This window comes from Festucalex cinctus, chromosome 18 (genome assembly GCF_051991245.1).
Source record: "Festucalex cinctus isolate MCC-2025b chromosome 18, RoL_Fcin_1.0, whole genome shotgun sequence".
Lineage (NCBI taxonomy): Eukaryota > Metazoa > Chordata > Actinopteri > Syngnathiformes > Syngnathidae > Festucalex > Festucalex cinctus.
The window spans coordinates 16162684-16187697 of NC_135428.1; the positions used below are offsets into that span (position 1 = coordinate 16162684).

At 39.5% G+C, this 25014-nt stretch overlaps 1 long non-coding RNA gene across 3 annotated transcripts in view; it reads right to left on the reverse strand.

Moving 5' to 3' along the window:
- Window positions 1-2143: 2143 nt before the first annotated feature.
- Window positions 2144-25014, reverse strand: part of LOC144006450 (uncharacterized) — a 33667-nt gene continuing 10796 nt past the window's right edge. The window contains exons 3-4 of one of the 3 annotated variants that reach the window (XR_013279830.1): window positions 8515-8562; window positions 2144-2345 (exon numbers count right to left, since the gene is read on the reverse strand). This is a non-coding gene — a long non-coding RNA (uncharacterized LOC144006450). The other 2 variants (XR_013279831.1, XR_013279829.1) reach the window with 2 other exon arrangements.

Sequence of the window (25014 nt, forward strand, 5' to 3'; positions counted from 1 at the left end):
TATAAAAAAGTAGGGGTTGGGCGCACCTTACCAAAAAACTAAAATGAATACAGTCCATAGACTCAATGCCTTACTGTTACTGTTTTTACTGAATCATTATCCATCTTTCAAACAAGCTTCATCAAATTAAATTAGGGTTTCAAACAAAGGTTAAGGTTTCCATATGTTTCAAGCAAAGGTCAGGGTTTGAAATAAACTTTCAAGCATGGGTTAAGGCTTCAAACAAGGAAGTGGATTTCAAACAAGGGTTATGGGTTCAATTAACCCAAAAACGTATAAATATGTTCTATTTTACATGTTTTAAGTGTCCCAAAGATGTATTTATACGTTTGTTTGTTTTTAATACGTGCAAAGAACAGTTGGAAGAAATGGTAGTTTTTACACAAACGGCCAGCAGGTGGCAGCAGAGTATAAGAGATCAGCCAGGACCATGTTGGGGGAAAAAAAGCTCAAATACTCAGAAATCTAAATACATTTGTGAATAATGATGAAACTTAACTACATTCTAATTGCAGCAAAAAAGAAAGAGATAGAAATATACTTTTTTTTTCTGATGAAAGAAGAGACTTTAATCTTTCTTTTGGTAGGTTGGTAGGCATGTTTTTATAGTAATAGAAGACAATATTCTGTGGGCCTTGCAAAATTAGTCAAAATCCAGTAAAACAGCCGGGAGCGAAGGGGATTGTTTCTGTGAAAATAGCTACAAGTCAATGAGTTAATTTATTAAAAAAAAAAAAAAAGGGCTACAATATTCATTTTATGGTTTCAAACCAAGGTTAGGGATTCAAATAAGACTTTCAAGCATGGGTCAAACAAGGAAAAGGGTTTCAGATTACACATTCAAACAAGAGATAGGGTTTCAACAAGCCTGGGTTCGGGTTTCAAACAAAGGTTAGGGTTTTCGTGCCAGGGTAAGGGTTAGCCTTAAAAAGAAAGTTTCAAACAAGAGTTACGGCGTTTATGGTAGGGTTTGAAGGCGAGGTTTGGGTTCCAAACAAGGGTTAGATTTTTCTGTTGCGGTTTCAAGCCTCGGTTAAGGTTTCATAAAATGGATTAGCGTTTTTATTTTTGTTTTTTTTGTTTTTTCCTGTTCCGGTTTCCAACACGAGTTTGAATCCAGTGTTAGGACTTCAAGCTGGGGTGTTTTCAAGTTAGGGTTTCAAGCAAGGGTTACGATGTGAAGTTGGGGTTTCAAGCCTTGTCCCCGCTTTCCCAATGTTCCCGCTTCTATTCAGGCTTTGAAACGCCTGCCGTGGGCACAATATTGCACACGCTCAACTGCATATGTGCAAAGCAGCAACCTGAGGGAGAAGAAAAAGATGGGGGGAAAAAAAAAAATTCTTCTCTTTTGCAATTCTTGCATTCTCATTACATGAGAAAAACTTTTCACGCCCAAAAGTTTCCATTGAAAAAACCAACATTAATAACTCGTCCTTAATGAAGCCCAACACTGAAAAGCCGGATTACATTCAAAACTTTCCTTCTATTCCGAGACGTCCTCCCGACGGAATTAACATTTCTATAGAAACATGAGGTGCTTAAATGGCTATTAATAAAAATGCCCCCGGCGTTCTCGTCGACGCTCATGCAGTAGCAATTTGACGGAAGAACAGAAGAAACTTGTCAAGCTCAGCAATCGTCGCAGAATTGCAGCTTGTTTTTATTGAGGTCCATGTTACTTTAAGAGTTCTCTTCGGCGCTCGAATACTCACAACTCTGGACAGATCTTAAGGGAAAGTTCTCAAAAGGCAAGAGCCATTACTTGACTGCAGGTGGTTTTCAAATCTAATCAATGAGCAAAAGTGTTATTTAAGGGTTCTCTTCAGCGCTCGAGGAGTCACAACTCTCGAGAGAGATTGAAAAAAAAAAAAACACTCTTCGTCAGGAATGTGGGTTGTTATTCAAGTGCGCCTCATTAATTAGCAAGTGTATGTTATAAAGGGTTCTCTTCAGCACTCGAGGAAGCGCAACAACTGATTCCCCCCCCCCCCCCCCCGGCAAAATGTTCTCAAAGATATGAAGCAATTGCAGGAGTGTAGATTGTTTTCATTGTGGTGTACTTAATTAGTTTGCAAGTGTGTTATTTAAAAGGTTCTCTTCAGCACTCGAGCAATCAAAAATCTCAACAGTCCTTTGATTAATTATCAGGATTTTAAAGGCAGGAATCATTGCATGATTGCAGGTCATGTTCATACCTTCGTAATTAGCAAGCATGTCATTTTAGGGGTTCTCTTCAGTACTCGAGTAGCCACAAAGCCTCTATTTGTAAAGTAAGCCACAACAAAGTGGCAGTGACTCCATCATCATCATCATCCTTCTTCTTCTTCTTCTTCTTCTTCAGCCTCCTGTGGAGGACACTTGTGAGAATTTTGAAAGTGTGGCCAGCAGGCCTTCAGAGAGAAGCAAAAAGCATAATTCAGCGAGCGAGCGAGCGAGCGAGCGAGACGGAGCGAGCGCGACTTCTTCTTTCCTCAGGCTGCATTTCAAAACGCTGCCAAAATGAAAGGCCGCCATGACGGACAACAACTAGGACAAGACGAGACAGACACGAGTATGATTACGGTTCTCTGACATTAGGGAGCACTTTTCGGCTCAAGAATGGTCGTACGTGTTCAAGCCAGCGCGTGTCGGATGTAGCAAAGCGGCCCCAGAACACGCGACGAGCTTTCTGACACTGAAGGCACCGAACGACTCGGAACATGCTGGCAAAAGCGTGACGGAACTCATACGGCCGTTGACCGGACTTTTACGGATTGTACGGTCCATCATGAGGTTGCTGATGCTCAGGTTTGTCTTTTGTTTACTGTCCACTTGCTTTATTTATGTTTTTTTTTATATACAGTTTATTTTTTACTGCGTTTGGAGGAAGTTACAAGGCTGCCTGCCAAAAGTGAAAGCTCCGGTCCAACAGCCCCGACTGGGAAAAGTTGAGGCACAAAAAAAAAAAATAAAATAAAAAATAAAGGCTCATGAAAATCTTAAGCAGAGTGAGCTCTTTTTTTTTTTTTCCCCCTCATTATTGTGAAACCATCACAGAAAACTTACGGCAAAGCAAAACAGCGCAAATAAATACATAAATCAAATGTATTGTGTATGACAGGCTGCTGAGGGATTCAAAGAAGAAAATTACAAATTTCAGAAACTGTTTATTTAAAAATGTGTGATTTTATTTTTTTTCACAACATTTTATATCATTAAAAATGTATTTAGAAACAATTAAAAATTACTGGTTTCTTAATGTTTCTGTGTACATAGCATCAACGGTTATTAAAAACGATACAAAAATTTTGAGAATATGTTAAATTATTCAATATTGTATTTTTTTTCATTATAAAATAGAATTCTGTACTAATTTAATTTCTACTTTGAATATAATAAATAGCCATTATAAATACTGCATACACACAAAACATTTTCAATATATTTGTTTTTCCTTGGGTTACACAATTGAATTCTGTAGCATTTTTATGGCATTTTAACAATTATATGGTCTTTTCATGTAAAATAAGAAGATAAGACATACATAAATGAAGGAATGAGTACAGTAAATGAAGTCAGTATATCGAGTGTAATATATTACTCAATCACATAGCATTAATTTTCGATTCTCCACTACTTCAGTGACTATATCAATTATAGATGTATAGTGTTACGATGGCAAACTTGTATTTTTTATTTATTTTTTATTTTTTTTAGCATGATGCTGCTGGCTTGATGTCACCTGATCCCAACGTAAACAATCAATCTGAGATTAAATGACTGGCAAAGGGCAGCCAAGTGACCGCGCAGCTCATAACTGCCTCCATTTTTCACTCGACCTGGTCACGGGTGTCGATTTGACATTTCCTCAGCCGCAGGCAGAGATCGCGCGACGGACACCGCCGCCATTTTGTCTCCATAAATGACTGGAAGAAGAAGACCAGCGGAAGAAGTAGATGCAGATGTAGTTGCAAGGGTTTCTCGCGGTTGAATCATGCTCACTTTTATGGATTAAAGGTATTCATTCACCTTGATCGACTATTAAGGCTAAAGTTCAGGTTTTCAATAAAGATTAGGGTTTCAAATGTAATATTTAGTGTCATGTGCTGAGACAAGTACGATTTTAACTATTTATTCATATCGAGAGGCGTGCAACAAACTTGACTAGACGAGAAACAAAGAGTTGCACAGAGAGACAGTGCTACAGGTATGGTTTCAAGCCAGGATTGGATTAAAGTATAAACTACGGTTAGGGTTTCAAATGGTTTTCTGGCTTCTAAGTTAGGCTTTCAAATTTAAGGGCTTCCAGTCTGAGTTACAACTAGGGTTAGTGCTTCAAACCTGCAATCAGGTTTCAAATGAGGTTTTTAAGTTAGGCTTTCAAGACTGACAGTTCCCAGCAAAGGTTAGTGTTTCAAATATGGGTTTTAATTACGATTTCAAATTATGATTCAAATTAGTGTTTGACGCCGCGTTAGGGTGTCCACATACTAGTTGTAGTTGTAGTTGCAGTAGTAGTGTGGTGTATGACAGACGCGTAAAACCAAGACAATTGGCAGTGTTTGCTCCGCGTGCTCGAGTGGGCCGCAGCCGCGCCGAGTGTTTGCACTGCTGGATGAGAGTGCGAGCGGGCATCCAAGAGGGTTTGGAGTGCAGCGCCGACGAGTGTAAACACAGCGCGGCGACCTCACCACTCAACCGCAACGACACGACATCATCGGGAGATTGCGCCGCCGTAACGTGAGCAAGCAAAGCCGTGTGCGATATGACACGATAATTACTTACTGTAAACTGGTACGGCAAGAATAAGTCGTCTTTAGTTTTTCAAGGTACACTCTTTAAAATGCTTTGTTAACTGAAAAAAAAAATTGGGTGAAATGGGCATTTAAATGATGTTTTCGAGCCTGGGTTATCGTTTTAAACATTGGCTAGTGTTTCAACTTGAATCAAAGCCAATGTCACGGTTTCAAATAGGTTGAAGGTTACAACCAATGTTTAGGGTTTCACAGAGTTACAAGCCAAGGATAGGGTTACAAGCTGGGTTTCAAGCCTGGTTTAGGCTTTCAAACAAGGTTGAGTTGCAAGTCAAGAACAGGGTTTGAAATTAGAGGTTGAATGTTATGTTATGGTTTCAAACTAGTGTTTGAAACAGAGTTGAGTTTCAAATTAGACTTTTCAGAATTGGTTCGTGTTTCAAACATGGACTATGGTTTCAAGTGAGTGTCAAAACAAGGCCCCAAGCAAAGAGTAGGGTTTCAAGTTCTGCTTTCAAATGAGGGTTTTTGAAGCCTTTGCTCAAGTTTGCTAGAGTTTCAAATTTTGGGTTTTGCATGTGTTGTTGGAGCATGCCAACCAAACAGAAGAGAACTCTCCAGTGGTCAGAGTGTCAACCTTCAATGCTGAAAAACAACATTGACGACGAGGATGATGATGAGGAGTTGCAACTTCCCCTTCATCTTTCTCCCACTCTCTCACAGCAGGTCCTCCATTTTCCTCCATGCCTAGGCTACAGGCAAGCTAGGCGGTCGCCTAGGGCGCCATCTTGTGGAGGGGGCGCCAAATTGCAGAAAGGAAAAAAAATAAAATGTAAAAAACCCAAACACAATATCAGTTATATCAGCTATTGCTGCATCATGTACAGTGCTCAGCATATATGAGTATACCCCCTTTGAAAAATTTAAAGATTTTGTTCAATATCTCCCCGCGACCCTTGTGAGGAATAAGCGGTCAAGAAAATGGATGGATGGATGGATGTTCAATATCTCAATAAACATAAGAACAATTTCCAAAATATTAACAAAATGTTTTCTGTAGAATACGCACTTGACTCACAACATGAAAGTAAGGTTGTAATAGGACGCATAGATTACAAAATCTTCAATTTAATCAAATTAACTATTGCACAAAAAAAAAAAAAAAAAAATGCAACAAGTGGCACTTATCATCATCAATCAAGAAGTATCCAGGCAGCTATCTTTTGACGCACCAATTGATGCCTTTGCTGCAAGGAGGTCCCGGCGTGCACTATTTTAACTATTTGCCGTTATGTTCCTAAGTTATTTAGTGAAGTTTTTTTGCACACTATTCACATTATCTGTGAATCACCTTATTGCCAAAGTTTTACGATATATCAAAGTTTGTATATTGATACATTTACTATTTTTTGTATCTTACACAATTATTAATGTACATAGTGAAAACATTTTGAGGTTTTAAATACTGTCATTTTGCAAAAATTGCAATAAAAAGTTGCATTGCATTGTACTTCTGTTATTTTTCTTATTTTTATTTGTTTGTGGAATTTGGTATTTATTGCGTGGTGTGCTATTAAATATAATATATATATAATTTTTGTGTGTGTGTGTTTTTTTTATGGGATTGGGGGGGCTACCATGTACATTTTCGCCTAGGGTACCAAATCTGCTCCATGCTGCCATTACGTGTCTCTTTCTCCTTTTTCTCCTGAGCTCTCAGCGTAATTCCCGCACTGGTAAAAATCTCCACCTCGTTCCGTCCAGCTGCAGGTTGGCAGCCCTTTGATTATCACCCCCCCCAACCCCTCGTCGTCGTGCACTCAGGGCGCTTTTCATCTCCGGCTCCCCAACCACCACCACCACGACCACGACACAATGCCACCCATTCATATTACATCAAGAGACACCAATTACTTGCCAGAGACGGACTAAACAAAAGCGAAGAAGACAGACGACCGTGATGTGAGTGAAATCTTGAGAGCGCAAGTTTGGAGCAGCAGGTGGTTGTGGTTCAGCAGGGAGGTCCGTTTGAAAACACCAGGACAGTCCACAAACGTGTGGACTTCATCTACTTGCGTCATGCGCTTTTTGCGAGGGGATTTTGGGTCAACTATGGCTACACATGGCTAAATTTGCACATTCACCTCACAGTTGTGAGATTGAGGGTTCAAATTTGGATTTCAGAAATGGAAATTGTCCTCATCGTGCTGGTCTGAAGACTCAAGACTTGTTCTCAACCACTCCAAGTCTTTGTCTGTATGACTTGGTTTTAAACAGTCTTTGTGTTTAACTCATTTTACTCCCAAAAACCTATAAATATGTTCTATTTGAAATATTACCAGCGTCCCAAAGACTTTATAGGTTTTTGTTTTATCATGCTAGAGCAGAAAGAAGGCTTTGATGCAGCCTCTGAACTGAAGAGAAAGTTTGAAGCAATGGTAGTTATTCCAAAAACGGCCAGCAGGTGGCAGCAGAATATAAAAGATCAACCAGGGTCATGTTGCAACAAGCCGTTTTCCCCCAGTTTTAAACAGATTTGTGAATAATGATGAAACTTAGATATATCCTAACATTAATTGCTGAAAAATGGAAATAGGTAGAAATATACTTTTTTTTTTTTCCTGATGAAAGAAAAGAATAATATTTCTTTTAGTAGGTTCCATGTTTTTATAGCAATAGAACACAATATTCTGTGGGCCTTGCGAAATCAGTCAAAATCCAGTAAAACAGCAAAGGGGTTTGCTTCAGTGAAAATGGTTGGGAGTGAATGAGTTAATTGGTCTCTCCATGGACTTGATCCCTCAAAGTCTTGGTCTCAACCTAATCGCAGTCTTGACCTAATCATGGTCTTGACGTCGTCTCATAACCTCAACGTTTTGGTTTCAAAAAACCTCAAAGTCTTGGTCTTATTTTCATCTGGTTTTCGATTCAACGCCTCGATGTTTAGCTGTTGACTGCAAAGTTTTGATGTTGACTCAGTTTCAACGGTCTCTAAACTTCAGTTTTGGTTCCAACTTCTTCTCAACCCATCAAAGTCTTGGCCTTGACTAGGTCTCAACTTCAAATTCTTGGTCTTAGTCAACTTTTCAGCACCCTCAAACTGGTGAAAGTGTTGGGGGCAACTCCAGCCAACGGCGACGCGTCTTGTCGTAATGGCCCTTGAAGCTGGTCGCAATTAGACCCCCCCGCAAAATGTTTCCGCCGCGCATCATCTCAAAGAGCGCGCTCATTCTTCTTCTGCCGTCGTCCCGTGACACGCTCATTCCTCAACATTTGCTCTCCCCCCTTTGGCTCCGACGTGCCGCTCCATTTCTCCCGGCGAGATGACTGTCATCGCTTCCCATTTGGGACAACTGGATGCTCTTCGGGGATCTCCGGGCAACATCCGACGGGAGATTGCCGGATAAAAAGCGGGAACCAAACAGCCGTGGCATCAATCTGGTGCACGAGCGAGACTGCAGCCAATCTTGTGCATATTCAGCTCCGACTGGCACAACACGACTCATTTTTTTACATTAGACTTCAACTGACACACGCCATGAATCTTTTCAGTTGAACTAAACGTCATCCTTTCTCACATTCTATGTCAGAAGGATATAGACCACACCATGATCAAGAGTTGTGTAATATTTCTTGTCCTATTTAGCTGATTGTTTTTGTTTTTTCCTAAAATGGATTATTAAAAATGTATTTATTTCCCTTATTAGTTAGATGCATAACAGCTATGAAGTACTCACATGTACGTTGGTGGTGGGGGGGGGGGGGGGGGGGGGCGGCTTACCTTTTTTAGCAAATGGTATGTAGTTGTCATATCTTGACATCATGTGACCTGGAAAATTTTTTTTTTATTAATCATTAAATCTTTTCATTATAATTTTACTTGTGCGGCTAGCAAGCTTATTTTGTTTTGATGGCTAATTGTTAGCCTCATAACTTTGATCTAAGTTGAATACTATGTGGTGTGACCATTGTTAGAAAGCTTTCCATGGTATGTCCTAAATTATAGACAATAATGCATAATAAAGAATAAATTCTTATAATAAATTAACTGTGCTGGGTCTGGTGAAAACCTTATCCGTCAATGCCCCATATCTTTCTTTGTTTAAACCTCATTCATGAATGATCTGTCCATTCTGGCGCAAACGTTTGCCCAGCTTTGCTATTGACAGATATCCTCAAGTTGCATTCCATACCTTTTGGAACGCCTTCAATCAAACCCGACCCCGACATCGAGTCTCAACTGAATTGCTCCGTCCGACACTTAACCACTAGCCAATATGTAGCAGCTTATAAACGGCTTTGATTTTTCCATTTACATCGGCAAAGCACAAAATGGAGCCTCCCCTGCCGTTTGGGGTCATGTTTGATTTCACCTCGGCCAGGTTTTTGGAAACACTCTCCCAAGTCGGCGGACGCGATAGATAAAAATGATAGATCAAACACAGATTGTCTGCCCCCTGCCGTCGAGCGCGCCTAGAAAACCTAATAACGGGCTATTTAATGGGTCAACTGTGCCGTGGCTTTTATGATGTATCGGGCCAATCTTCTGCTCGCGCCCCGCAGCGATGCAGACCCTCTTTTAGTTTAGTTTTGTTTTTTGGTCACCCCATTCCTGCTTTGCTAGGATGCGACGTGAGCATCTCAGCTGGAGGTAGACAACAACCTAAAAAGTTAAGAGGGAGGCCAAGTGACTAAAATGGAAGCACAGAGACAGAACAAAAAGTTCAGGATTGCACTGTGACAGTCATTACCACAAACATTGTAATATAAGTCTTAATTAATCTGAACTTGATTTATATCAACCTTCAAAGTCATGAATTGGTCTCGGCCCCTCAAAGAATTGGTGTCAAGCGCTCAAAGTTTTGCGGCTTTTCTCGGACTCAACCCACCCAAATCTCTGTCTTAATTTTGTCTCTGCTACTCACAGTCAGTCTTTTCATGGTCTCAAGCAGTCAAAGTGTTGGTCTTGTCATGGTTTCAACCTATCAAAGTTTTGGAATTGACTTGACCTCAAAATCTTGTTCTCAAACTCTCCAATGTGTTGTTCTTGATTTGGTCTCGACTCTACAACGTCTTGGTTTCAACCCTTCAAAGACTAAGTCACTTGCCTTGATCTCAACTCAAGTTTTGGTATTGACAAATCTGAACTCCTTTAAAAAAAAAATAAAAAAAATAAAAAAAATCTTCATCCTGACCTTGTCTCGAACCTTCAAAGTCTGGGTATGGACATCATTTTAAAAACGTCAAAAACTTTGGTCTCATACACTTAAAGTCTTATCTCAACTCCTCAAAGTCTTGGTCTTGGTCTCAACCTGAAATCGCGTTCTTGACTTTGTCTCAAACGCCCCCGCCAAAAAATTTTTCTGACATGCACACAGAAAAGTCATAGAGGTGCTGTGCAGGAGTTACAAGGCGTTGCCTCATAACGCCCCCTCGCTGATCCTCATGTTTAAAAAAAGCCATCCTCCATCCCAATCTCAAATTAGTATTTGATCACAAAAAGTCATGAGAGGAATTCTTAGCAGCGGTCTCGAACTTTCTTCAGGATTCATTTGAGAGGTGACGCAAGGACAATAACTCAGCATTCAACTTCTGCGTGTTTGACGCAGGCGCAAGGACATGGCAGACAAAAAAAAAAAAAAAAAAAAAAAAAAAAAGACCACATTTCTTCTGCTCTTGACCTTCTCTGTGGCCTTCGCAGAATGCCATTATTCTGACACACTGACGCGTCTTACTGTCAGCTTACTCTGATATAGTTAATCCAGCCTGTCAGAGGAATACTGAAGATGAAGCTTATTGGCTTGACTGTTGACAATATCACAGAGAATTTTCAGTTGAGACTGACGGTGACGAGGTGGCAGCAGGCGGTCAGCTGGTCAGTCAACATAAAATAAGAAGATTGTGGTCATCCGCGACCTCAAGAGCGCAGAAAAGGAGATTTTGTCTGTGGCACTGAACACTTGGTTGATGATTCAAAGAAACTGACTACAATCAATGGAGGATGACTCCAACTTGGTGTCAAACCATCCTTGATTTGGTCTCAACCATTCAAGGTGTCGCTCGACTTTCTCAGTGAATCAAAGTCGCAATTGCACGTTGATCCCAACCCTTCAACTCTTGGTTTTGACTTGGTATTGCGAGACCTAGTCAGACTTGAGTCTGACTAGGTCTCGCAACCCCTCAAAGTGGTGGTCTTGACTTAGTCTGTCTCGGTCTTGACTTTCAACATTTCATCATTTTATAAAATAAGACATCGGTTGCATTTTCCAGATAAAAAGAAAATAGAGCTACATGCTGCTCAATGGACAAAGACCACAAGACTAAACGTATTCAACTTCACTGCATTCCTGTTAGTACAAAACTAAAGTGACTTATAGAGACCAAAACAACCAGCGTATACATCTTTTTCACGCTCCTGCTTTTCCAGACACTGGACGCTCGGTGATGTATGAGGAGGGTCAGCGCACTTAAAGACTTTTTTTTTTTCTCCCAGCAGGCTGCAGCTGCACGCGTGCTCAGCACTTTCTATAAAGTGCTCATCTTTATCAACACAACCCTGTCTCTGTACCCCCCCCAACCCATGTAACTTTTTGACATAACTCATTACGACTGCTAAACAATACGCGCACAAGCGCTACGCTGAAGTGAACACTGATAGTGTGCAGATTGGTGCCGTTTAAAATTTCTACTCTCAGACCCCAAAAAAGTTCTCATGTAGGCCAAAGGCAAAAACAGTCTTTTTTCGTTAGAAGACTAATAATAATAATAATAACAAGAACAAGAAGACGACGACGAAAAAGAAGAAGAAGAAGAAGAAGAAATACTGAATCTTAGTGAGGTAAGAACCTTAAGGCTATGCGGCACAAGCTGGCTAAAGCTTTAAACTCAGCATATTAAAAATTCTATACAGCAGCATATGGTTGAAGCAAAAAGCAAGAATAGTCAAACTGTGGTGCCACACAAGCGCAAGAATCAGAGGGCTATGAAGCACAAGATGACTGGCACGTAAATTCATATCAGAGTTTCTATTTTTGAGTCACAATTTTCCAACTACAAAACTTTACGGAATTCTGTCTTTTCCAGAGCACGGTTTTAGAATTTCTTAATGCTACAAAAACAAACTAAAATCAATTTTCAAGGCATATATTCCTTCTTAGAATTTTTATAAAAATTGCAAAAGTTTCTTCTCAATTTACAGGAATTTTTTGTCATATACCAAAACAAGAAACTTAATGCTATACAGAACACCAGGGCAAGACCATAAGAGCTATGCGGAATACCACAGTCGGAACCCATATTACTATGCAGCACTAAATGGCCAGCGCTGAAGTTCACATTAGAATATTTTTCCTTATAGTAAATTTCATTATGTAAATTTTTATGGAATATTTTATTTTTTTTCCCCCAGTACAAAAATCGATTTTTTACCATTTTTTCCTGGCACAAAATGGCTGACACTATCATCACAGATCAAATCAGTTCATGTTTCTTTATAATGCTGCAAGTAATACATTTATTCAAATTGACAGTGATTCATGACCTTTACCAGCGAAGGAACATTAAGGCTATGTGGCACAAGATGGCCGACTTGCCAACAGTGTCCTCCATTTTAATTGGAGGCATTTTCCATTTTTTCCCAAGTAATAAAATGGCCCAAAACACCAGTTTTAATCCATTTGGCTTTAACTGAGTTGTGTAGTAAATTGCTGTGTTGATTTTTAATGTTGGGCTGCAAACAAGCACTCACCCTGCTGAGTCCAATTTCAACACAGGAACACTACATCGGTTAAAAAAAATAAATAAAAATTTTAAAAAAAATTAAATGCTAAGGCTGAAGTATTTATGAGGATGTCATCAGGCAGGTAATGTTAGATGTAATTGGAAGCTTCCTCTTTGCCTCAATCTATTAGTGCTCTGGTTAAATAGAAAAAAAAAATCCCAAATTAAACAAGAGAAGACAGAAATTACAGAACTGGCAGGAGGTCAAAAAAAAAAAAAAAGTGCAAATCATTGCGAGCGCTCGCGTAGGCGACTGGTCATTATCGAGCGGTCGACGTGTTGACAGTGCGACGGAGTGCAGTGGGAGGTCCGGAGGCGTGACGGGAGGACAAAGGGATTATGGGTAAATGGAGCAGCTGAAAGGGTGGAACAGAAGGGTAGGATGAGACAATCCAGTCCCATTTTCAGTTCTTTCCTGGGAACAACGTCCTTAGTCACAAAACAGTGACAAGGTTGAGGCTATGTGGCACAAAATGGCCGACGTTCAAATCAGCGTTCTAACAGTCGAAATTGTCAAACTTGTGTTTTTTTTCCCCCACTGCAATCAAAGTTTCTTGTCTCCGTCAACTATTGATCCCTGACCTCATCACATCTACGTACAGTAGAAATTTTAGTTTACTAGTCTTTCCTTTTCATGCCTAGTTTAATCCTTTCACATCTCAATCTCCAAAATGGTGGACAAACAAACAGTGATCATGTGATCGGCGACGACGGAGTAGTCGAAACTAATCTAAGAAAAATCCATCTTCCATCGTTTTTACAGACAAAAAAAAAAAAAATTCTTGACATGCAGGTCGTTCAGAATTGAACCAAACACTTTCACCAGAGAGAGGGGGAAAAAAAAAAAAGAAAAAAAAGAAATCAGATCCTTGCCTGAGAAGACTAAATGTTAAGGTCAGCCTACAGGTGCAATCATCAAGTCTTTCATCAGTAGGCGAGGCAGACAAGGTCAAAGATTATTACTTTGACAGGCCCCACTGCTCAAACCTCAGAACAAAAAAAAAAAAATGAAAAAAATAGCACAGCCATCAAGTGTGCGTGTGTGTGTGTTTGTGTGTGTCCAAGCGACTTTTGCACAAACTCAATTAAATGCTGACATCAACAAAAAGAAAACAACACAGCTCCCACGGCAGCCTCAAACTGCCCCCGAGGATGCTGCGGCGCACAATTTGAATGCACGGGCAAAAACGTTTCGGACGTTCATCCGGAAAGGTCGCCATGGAAACCTCACCGGGACAATTTATTAGGTACTGCCCAGTGCACTGGCTTTGACGTTTTCATGAGCCTTTTTTTTTTGTTTTTTGTTTTTTTTGTCCCCCCCCTGCCTGCTAAAATCCTTCTTCCAGTCGCCACCATGAGTCTTGTTTACAGCACCAGCAGCAGGGACATGTTGGTATTGATCAGTCATCCATTGGCCAGGGTGACTTGGAGGCCGTGACTGGTTGTTGTACGTTTCTCTGCGGGTAGCATTTCATATTGTTGATCTTCTGTTATTTTGTCAGTTCATATGAGTGTGTATTAAACTCACTGGCGTCTGACAGGATCATAAAATACGTGTTCAGATTCAATCTTGGTTCGATTTGAAAAATATAGCTTAGACGTTTGGAGATGGGAACAAAATAACAAAAACATGGTGTTAGCTGGCATACATATCCTCTAAAAATCAATATGTCCCTGGCTTATTGGAGCCAGATTTGTATCAAATTGTGACTAGTAGCATTAATAGTAATACCTGAACATTTCAGTGATGAGGACAAAAATAGATAGGATTGAAAATCAATAAGGTTCTTCCTCTGATGTGGTGGAAAAGGCCAACAACTTTGTAAATAGGTTGAAAGAAGTTTTGCAGAAGTCGTGAAAGCATCATAATCGCCACCACCAGCTGCATCGATGAAAACTCAATTTAGCAATTTCCATCTATGTAGTTTAAAACTGGAAGCAATTGGACATCATTGCTAGAACAATTTGGAGCGTACTTCAAAGTGGCCGCCTCAAGCCAAAATGGCAGACTTGCTCTGTGTTTTCATGCATGGCTTCTTGATACTTTGTTTGTGTGTCTACTCATGATAAACACAAACCCCAAATTAGCCAAGTCATGCAATTGTCACTCAATAAGATTTATTTAAAAATGTTCACTTTATCAAAAAAATAAAATTAAAAAAAATAAAAATAAATAAAAAATGCCAACACTGGGAACTCCCAACATTTTTAATTTTTAAAAATTAAAAAAATAAATAAAATAGTGACATTTTGGAAAACTCTTTACAGTAGAAAAATATTTGCTTAGTTTTTAAACTTAGCTCACATGATGATGATCCTGGAGGCTCCATGCAATTTTTGTTATAATTTCTAAACAAAGCTGTCAATTATTCATGTTTGAAATTAATATTTTAATAATATTTATAATATTTTTAATTAATTAATTAATAATAATAATAATAATAATACATTTTGATACTAATATTTGCTCTTTTATTGCAAATTAACATTGGCTTGAATATCGGTTATTGGACTCCTTGACTACTAATAATCAGTATTGGCCTTGGGGAGGGGAAAAAAAAGAAAAAAAAAAAGGGGAAAAAAAACAAAACATTGGTCTATCACTATTAATAATAGGCATGCCAATCAATTTTCATATTAAATGAATATTATTCATCATTATTATTATTATCATCATTATCATTATTATTAAATACAAATAAAAATTTATGGCAATTGCACCAAATCTCTCATTCTCTGTAGGATGCCTGGAAACGAGAAAAAAAAACAAAAAAACAAAATGTCCGCTTCAAACCATAATGGCAGATTCCTGTGTCCACGCCGCCATTGCTTGTGAGTCAACTCATGATTGACATTCCTACCATTCCTATTTCGAGCTGGTGGCTAATAATAAAGAATCCAAGCAGGCGTTGAAAACCATCACGACGGTCAGGCTACAACGTCCGTCACAGTTACTACTGCGGCGACGCGACACGTCGCTCGCCGTTTTTCCACCGTTAACAAACGCCACACAAAACGCCGCATCAAATTCGTCAACGCCGGTGACGAATAGACAAGACCGAGACGCCTCCTTACAGCGTTCGTCCGGAGTCCATCCTTTTGATTCGCATTCAATTAGCTGTCAACGCTGTCGCCGCCTTCGGCTGCTCGTTTGATTCGGCTGCTCGCTAAAGCGTCCTTTCCCGACCCCATCACCTGTCCACTCCACTGAACACACCGCAAATGCCAACTCCAATGTGCATTGTGGCCACTGGAACGTGGCCAGATGGGAACATTTATGGACTGGCTTTATTTCTTACTCGGACATTGTCGATAATTTAGTGACTTTTCGGGGGCCTCTAGGGACAATATTTCCCACAAGTGACTTTAATCCCCGTTTAGAAACAGACAAGATGAGTAGAATGGTGTTGATATCGTGTTCCGGAGGATAAGAGCCCAGTTGGAGGCAATCTAGGAGTCAATTAGAACTGTCAAAATTAACAAGTAATCAATTGTCAAATTAATCAACAAGTATTTTAATAATTGAGTAATTGTTTGGAGTCATTTTTTTTCTAATTATCCAAATCCTCTGATTTCAGCATATATGAAAAACTGTGAAATGGTTAATTTCAACTCTTCCCTGAAAAAAAATTGGCAATTTATGTTGAGCAATTATGATTTGATAGCACTTTTTATGAATATTTTTGCATCAAGTACTGTATCGGGCATTTTGGACAGTCACGTGATCATCATGACGTATCGCGTGCGTAAAATACACATTGAATGACATGGAATGAATGACAGTCAAAAGAGAATCACGAGGAAGGATCGTGTCCCACGGCGGACATCAAAAAGGTGGAATTTCGCCTTACAACAAAGAAGCACTTCTTCAAAAGTGGTACAGCCACGGAGGACACACCAAAGATTTGTTTCCAACTGAAAGCCAGATAACAAAAAAACTGGCAGATCCGTACCGCTGGTGAGTCTAAGTGGACAGTAAACATCCGGGTAACTTGTACTCTGCTAGGCTAAGCTACATATCGTGTGCTAAGCACGCTTTAGCCCACATTAGGAGCGGCCACCGCCCCACCCCCACACAGAATGACATGAAATGGGACGTGTTGAGGACTTTCCTTTGAACAGATTTGGCGCAGTATTTAGGATCGAAGAAGTCTTTTTTTTTTTTTTTTTTTTTTTTTTCTTTTCTTGCCAATTACGTCAGCAAACTCCCACTGAAATGTGGAAGGAGGTTCTCGTTTTACGCACGGGATAAGTTATCACGATCACGTGACCAAGGATAATGGCGTTCCACACTGTACGTTCGAATTCTGATACTTAATCAGTTTAAAATTATATTCAGGGGATAACATGACACTTATTCTTTGTACATAATGCCTAATCCAATACTGTAAAATGATTAATAATAATCATCATCATAACTATTAATACAAAGTATGAAATAAACACCAATCACAGGTTAATAAATAGTAATCGGGGGGAATGCACTTTAATGCAAAATTTAAATAAATACATTAGTTGATTCATTGACTGAATAAACTACAGATTTATTGATTATAAAAACATTCGATAGTGACAGCACTAGATCCAATTGAGCTGAATGTGGCAAAGACAGACGTTGCACATGATCAACTGTTGAAAGTTCAACGTAAGTTAATGTGTAAATTTAAATACACGTTTTGACGAGACTCTTATATCTCCCAAGATTCATTTTACAGCCAAGAACTATAATGGACCAACACCTAACAACATCAGAAAAGTGCTGGAGAGAAAAAAATTTAAAAAAATAAAAATAAAAATAAAAATAAAAACTTCCAACACGAGCAGTCATCAGCTGTTGTGGATAATTGCCTTAAAAATCGGCGCGATGACACGTGTGAGGAAACATCTCCGGGCTGTGACAAGTGTTGAAAATGGGGCTGGATTCAAACTTGTGCCACCTGAGCCCCTTTGACGAGCGTACGCCTCCGCCATCCGTCCTCATCAAAATGTAAGCGCCTCCTCCTTCGTCTTTGCGCTTTGACCTTTTCCGGCGTAGTGAACGCGCAAATTATTCTTGATTCGTCGCCGGTGACCCACCAACCCCCCCCCTTTATTGTCATCGCAGTGAAAAAGAAAACGCACTAAAGCGCCAGTCAATTTCCCGCCAGTCGAGTCATACATCATGTTTGGAGTGTATGGATTTCTAATATCTCGCTACAGTGCTCAGGATGATGTCATGCTTTCTGAGCATATATCAAATAGGCTCTTTAAAAGGATATGCAAAATGGGCATTGAGAGACTATTAATAAAGATAACCTCTGATACCTTGCAATTGCACCGCACCGTTGGGGATTATTAGGATATTAGGAAGCGGACATGAACAGCCAGCAATGAGAATATAGCGGATGTCCACTAAGGGCGAACAATCCTACTTTGGATCTTCACGAATTAGAACAGTTAAGAGTGATTTGCAGAGAAAGCTTTAGGGTAGGCTTAGATTTGGTTTGGCGATCGGGTTAAGCTTAAATTAGGTTAGGGTTGAGTAACGAGGTTTGGTTGGTTAACATGGGGCTAAGGGTAGTGCAGTTTGGGGTCAAGGGTAGGGATATTTAACCTGGCAATGGATATGTAATCCATCTGGTACCTCTCAACAGTAATTTGGTTGGGAAAAGGCGGGACATTCTGTACAATAAGTCGAGCTGATTGGACGATGCAACATTCTACACGTTTGTTCACTAACTTTGTACACCAATCACGGCCACGGGTGAAAATTTCGTGTTCGTTCTTGCCAAAGGGGGGAAAGAACGAACATTTTACCAGTTAGAAATGCATGAAGCGCCTCTCGCTGTTCAACATTCAACAAGGAAATGGTGAGTCATTCTGTGAGAACAAAATTAATTGTAGCGTCCATTTGTTCAAGTTGGGTTTATTTATTAGCCCCGGTGTCAGCGCCGGCTTCCTGGTTTCGTCACAGTTGCATATCCCACCCCCAAACACAGTGTCGCTCTGTGAGTGGTCCAAACCAGCAGTGGTTCGGAACAGCGGTTATCAGTGGGAGCGGTACAAGATGTATTCGCCGGTGTTTGTGAACTCACAAATACCGTGAGAATTCATGTTGCAAGGAGCAAGGTTAAGGGGTATTGGGCATTTTGATAAATATCAGTATCAGCCAAAAAATAAAATAAATACAAAAATAAATAAATAAATAAAAGATAAAAAGGTCAATCTAAAACTCTCAGGGAACTATTTACGATTTAAAATTTCAATTAACTTTATGTGTGATGACCCTGGGAACCTTCTGAACCATTTGTTTTTGTTTGACATTAAAACAAAGAAATTTGAAAGTTTAAGATTTCAGGAATTTTTAAATTTCGTAAATACATAAATGTAAATATATAAATATATAAAACTATAGAGAGCTATGATATTTATTTAGTCGTTTAAGTTTCCCTTTAATTTTAAGATGTACTGATAACCTTGGAAGCTCCCTGAACATTGTTAGAAATTTAAAAAGGGTGTCAATGGGGTATATGCCACGGAAGAGGCGGGACTGTTTTTGCACATCAGTTTGTTTCCGGTTCGGTTTGCGACCGGAAACAAACTGATATACAAAATCATGTCGCGCCTCTTCTGTGGCATATACCCCATTGTCTAAGAAAGAAAGAAAAAGAAAGAAAGGGGGGAAAAAACAAAACAAAAAAACTCCTACAATTTAAAAAGCATGAAAAATTGTTTCATAAACATGCTTTAAGACAACTCCAAAGTCAAGAATGGCATTTGTATTTTAAAATTTTTTGACACCATTAATGCCCCCCCCACACAATTTTTTCTTTTTACTGAAAATTAACAATCAACCGCAAATATTAATTATCGGCTACCTTGACGACTAATCAGGTATAGGTATCAGCCCGGAAAAAAACATCGGTCTATCTCTAGTCAAGGGTTGGGTTAGAGTAGAATTAATTTAGTAGGATAGAATTAGTTTCGTAGAATTTGAATAATAATTACAACAATATTAGAATAGAATTAGTTAATAGCAATTAATGTACCATCAGTTCATGTGGTTGGATTAGTGCTAAATTTACAGTAAGGATTAGGGTTAGGTTAAAAATATGAATTCTGGATTAGGTTAAGACTACGTGTAGTCAGTTTGACCCACTGAATTTTTATTCTTCAAAAAGTCATTAAAAATATAATTTAAAATATATATTTTTTTAAATGAGGCCATAATTGTCATTTTAAAAACATCCTTTCGACGACAAAAAAAAAAAAAGAAAAAAAGGTTGCATTGTTGTGATTCTGGTTTTCCACAACTGTTAGAACCCGCTCGTCGCGTGAAGATACAAGTCGAAGACCTTCTCAATCCCTCTCAAAACGCCTTCCTTCAGCAGAAAAGAGAGAGAAAAAAAAAAAAAAGTGTTAACCTCCCAAAGAAGAACAAACATTTGACTTTGACGCTCTTGCCACGTTCCTGACAGAGCGTCTGACTGGAGGTTTTGCGCGCGTACGCCGTCGCAGCGGGGTAGCGACAGGAATGCGGAGCGCTCACAATGCTGAGCTTCCACTGATAGTCAGCACCGGCAACCACGATGGAGCGACAAGGTCCCAGCAGGAGGTCTTTCACTCGGGGGAGCAGGGGTGGCGGCGGAGGAGGATGATCCTAAAAAGGATTCTTTCTCGACTTTTAATATATAGCTCGTACGTGAATGCGGTTGTCCTTGCAAACGTTCCGCTTACCCGTCATCTCATTTACTCCCCACTCTAAATTGCCAATTCAGCAGCTAAAACGTCGGCGCGCGGTGCCGCCGAGTACGGTGGTCGGTTTGTTTGGAAAAGGTGAAGCGGGGGGAGACTTTAAAAATCATAAGTGGTGCAGGTGAACGTGAAGGACGGTAAGTGAAAGAGATATTGAGGAGGTGGGACGGAGATAATGTTGGAGGGGGTAGGCGAAAACCTCTTGCGTTAACCACAATGCTATTAGCAACGATTAAAAAACCATTGCTAACAGCTTGAGAGCTGAAATCATCAGCAGGTCCTCTCTTAACCGGCGACTCCCCTCCATTTTGTGATGAGACGGGAGTGCAGGTACTTTTCCGCCGTGGTCCCAGAGGAGCCCGGAATTGCCATTAAAAGGCTTCCGACGGGGAGTAGCATCATCCCAGCAATCATTTTAGTTGTAGAGTGCCTACCCAACTATTTCACATCCGGACATGACCGTATTACCCTCACTTATCCATCTATATATTATAGATTGAATGTATGATTGTGAGTTTATTCAATAGGGGTTAGGTTTAGGTTTGTGTCATGTTGAGGTTTGTCATAATGACGTCAAAAGGGTGAAGACCAGTGTTATTATAATTTTGGAATTTTCATTTTAGTTTTGATTTCGTTTTGAGTATTTTATTTTTTTTTTTAAATAGTTTTTATTAGGGTTCTGCTAGTTTTAGTTATTTGATAAAAGTTTTGTTTTAGTTAGTTTCAGTATTAGTTTTCTTATTATTTTTTTACATTTTACTTCTGCGCAATATTTAACAAATACCTTGGGAGCGACGTCATCTGAAGGTGCTTTTCTATTAGCTGCTGCTAGATGACATTTCCTTCAAACGTCCTTTTTAAGTTAATATCAAAATAAATCTACTTTAAAAATCACATTTAAAATCCTCCCCAAAGGCTCATGTATTAAAATTAATTACCAAAGACTAAAACGAAGCACATTTTTGCTGTAATTACTTGGTAGTTAGTTTTGTAAATGTAAAATGTAGTTTCAGTTTTCTTCTTCTTTCTTTTTTTTTTTTCTAAAGCATTTTCGTTTTCATTTTATTTCACTAACGAAGTTGTTTAATTTTAGTTTTAGTTAGCTAAAATAACCTTTGGTTAAGACTAATTTCAAGTGTTTTTAGCATCTTCTAATCGGCCGATTTACAATTTGCCCGTCTGAAAGTACGGAAATGAGGTTAGATTAGATTAAGGCTATATTATGGTTATGTTTAATATGGATGGGGATTATTGGCAAGGATTAGTTTAGTGCCGCCACTATTGAATATTTCTAGGTTCAATTAATCAGACTCATTTTACTCAAGTGTATTACAAAAATATTTTTTCCCCGATTGTTTATCAACTAGTGATTGCTGTTTATTTCATACTTTGTATTTGTATAATGATTAAAAACAAGGTTGGATTGAATTTGTAATGTTACTGGTTTGGTCATTGTTTTCCAAAGTAAAAACAGATGTTTGCAAATGTCTTATTTTGATTAAACTCAGAAATAAGTCTTCTTTTATGAAGGATGACAGAAATCAGTGAACAATTCATGTTGATATGCTGAAATCAGAGGATTTTGACATTTTTAAATTGGAAAAAAAATGGCTCCAAACCATTACTCGATTATTAAAATAGTTGATTACTTTGATAAATCAATTTACTTTTGACAGCTCTAGTTTAGTTTTAGTTTTGTATTGGAGCTTGCTATCAAATGGGCGTGAATGCAGAAAATCGGCAGAGCTGGCAAGCTTTATTTTTAGACGCCAAAGAATCCCTAACCTCCGCTTCTATAGAGGAAGGTAAACAACTATTTCAGACATTTGTTGTGGAAGACAACAAACACACCGCGGAGGCGTCACATGACAAACTTCTCTTTGCGATTTGTGAATGATGTGCAAAAAAAACATGGAGTGAGTCATCACACTGGAAATCTGGCCTGGGAGAAGATTGTGGATGCTAACGGATGAAGAGAAGAAAAAAAAAAAAAAAAAAAAAAAACGCAAACATGCAGGCCACCTCATTAGGAATAGCGGCACCATCTAATGAAAGCCGCGTCAAAAATTGCGACATGAAGTGAACCCGCCACAGAGAGAGAGGGAAAAACAACCTTTTTTTTCCCCCTCTCTTCTCTCCAATGGCTGCCTGGTAACTGACAAGTTCAAATTGCATTGCCCCTGACCTTGGAAGAACAAATCTGCTCCCACTCAAGTCCTCAACATTTGGTGTCAGTGCAAGTCAGCACATTCATGCCTTTTTTTTTTTTTTTTTTTTTTTTTTATGTGACACTACATGGTCAAATAAATAAATACATAATGTGATGGCAATATGTAGGACAGGAACAACTTATAGGTAGCCATTTTATTCCGCCATCTCACTTATCTGAAGAAAAGTGCTACACTTGAGCAAACCATACGTAGCATTTGATCTATTTCAACAAGACTACAAGCCAAGAGTGACACCTGATAAGGAAGACTGGAAAAATGGAAACAGATTTCTCACATATGCCAAACTGGAATTGATTGGATGCTTAACGCCAAGTAAATTCAATGGATACACATTAGTTGTCCCGAGGAGATTGTATCATGGAGTGTGAATCATAATCGTAGTCTAAAGCTGAACTGTGAGTTGACTTACCCTGAGATGTGAAACCGGGTATCTGGTTACAGAATCGGTTCAAATCACCCGTCGTTATGCTCACCTCAAGTAAAGAGCTTGCATGACCACAACAAAACGACATCTTTCCCTGAGATCTCCATTCACCATGGCAACAAAGTGAAAAAAGGTCACGTTAGCTTTCCCCCCTTTAGAATTGGAGACGCAAACGTTAGCAAACGAAAATAATTTCCATAAGAAATCAAATCAACAGGTTGGCAGCAAGCAAAACGGCGTGGGAGTACATCGACGCGTAAATGGATGCATAGGTTAGACTGCGTGCGCCGAATGAACCAAAGGGTGGCGGATATTGAATAACATTTTATTCCATACTTTATAAAAACGTACAGCAATGTAGTATTTGAACGGAATGCAAAGAAGTAAACAGTTTGTTTGGTTTTGCTTAGATTCAGGGGTAATTGTTCAACCCATGCTATGCTACACCGATGCTACTCGTTAGCCCATATAGATCCATCCAGCTGATATCAACGCTTAGCTCCCGCTGCGCCTCCTGGAGGGCAAACATCCCATAACAGATGAATGTAGAAAGCTTGATTTTTGCCAAGCGTTTTCGTTAAAAGTTGGGAAATATGTCAAGTGTCACAAAAAACGTCCTGAATAGGACACTGCATTACTGCGACTCATTGAAACCAGCCGTTTGGAGACGCTAGCAACAAAAAATTGAGTTTGTTGGAGCGCAAAGTATAAGTGGAAACCTAAGGTATGTTGTTATTGGTTGAAACAGTACGCCGATCACTACTTTCATGGTGTCAATTGTCATTCATGAAATCGTTTGTGTCCAGATATACTCGTCTTGCTGTATATCGAATTCTTCAAGCAATCTTAGCTTGCTAGCTGCTAACAAGGAGACCACATGTTTACGGCACATTCCTCAGCAGAGATCAAGCCGGAGTTAAAGTGCTGTGACAATCTTCTTAAATCCTTAACTTTTTGTTCAATATTACTTGAATACTTGAGCAAAAAAGTGCAGCCGGTAACCGAAAGGATGATCTCATCTCTCTTTGAGCCATTACCATTACCATTGTCGCGCACAAGTACACCATAGCATTGATCGCTGTTTGACATATTTTCTAGCTCACACTGATTGTTTTCTAATTCACTCGCATTGACACCCCCCCCCCCCCCCCCCCGCTAGGGGCGCACTTGAACGTGACGTCACACTGGAAGGGTCTATATGGCGTTTGACATCGTTTGTTAGCATTAAGCTAAAACGGAACTGATCAAATTTGCTCCAACACCCGCCGACTTTTGATATCGTTTCCACTTACTGACGTTTGCCAACCTCAACCTTTTGCGTCCTTCCCCTCCCACAACTTGCTTCCGCACCAACACACACTGCAGAGCAAACCCGCCGAGAGCAAGTCCCGTCGGCCTCTGCCAAGAGAGTGCGAGCTGATGAGGTGAAAGTAATCTATCGGGCACAGCATCATCACACCTCCATGGTGGCATATGGCAACTCTTGCGCTGGAAATAGCCAAAAAACATGAGATGGGGTCAGCAAGCGGTCGTGACTTTTTTTCCTCCCGTCGTAATTGCAAAATTGAAGGAGTCAAAACAAAGTCACCAAACTGCTTTCTGTTGTATTTGGGCGCAGATGAGCGGGCCAGAAGGTGTTTGTTGTCTCCGTGTTTGCACATGCGTGTGTATGGGAAAGATGTCCCCGCCTCGAGCTGGTTGCTTGGCAAATATACGGAACGCCAGTCCCAGATTTGACTCTTCCTCAAGGACAAGCTGACCCGGTCGCCACAGACGCTAAATGAGGTGGGAATTGGGAGCAGGTGATGCTTTTGGGAATTTTAGGAAGAGGCAAGCAAGCAACAGACGACGATGTTTGATACAGCAGGATGTCTTGGTGGTAAAAAAAAAAAAAAAAAAAAAAAAAAAAATATATATATATTTCATACAAACAAATGCAGAACTACAAGAAATGAAAACCTATTTTTAAAATAGCAAATGTATTTTTTTAAATCATTTTTTTGTGATTGGAACCAAGATAAATTATTTCAAAACTTTCCCTACCGCTAATACAGGGGTGTCCAAACTTTTTCAATTTGAGGGCCACATACAAAAAATCAGAAGGACACAAGGG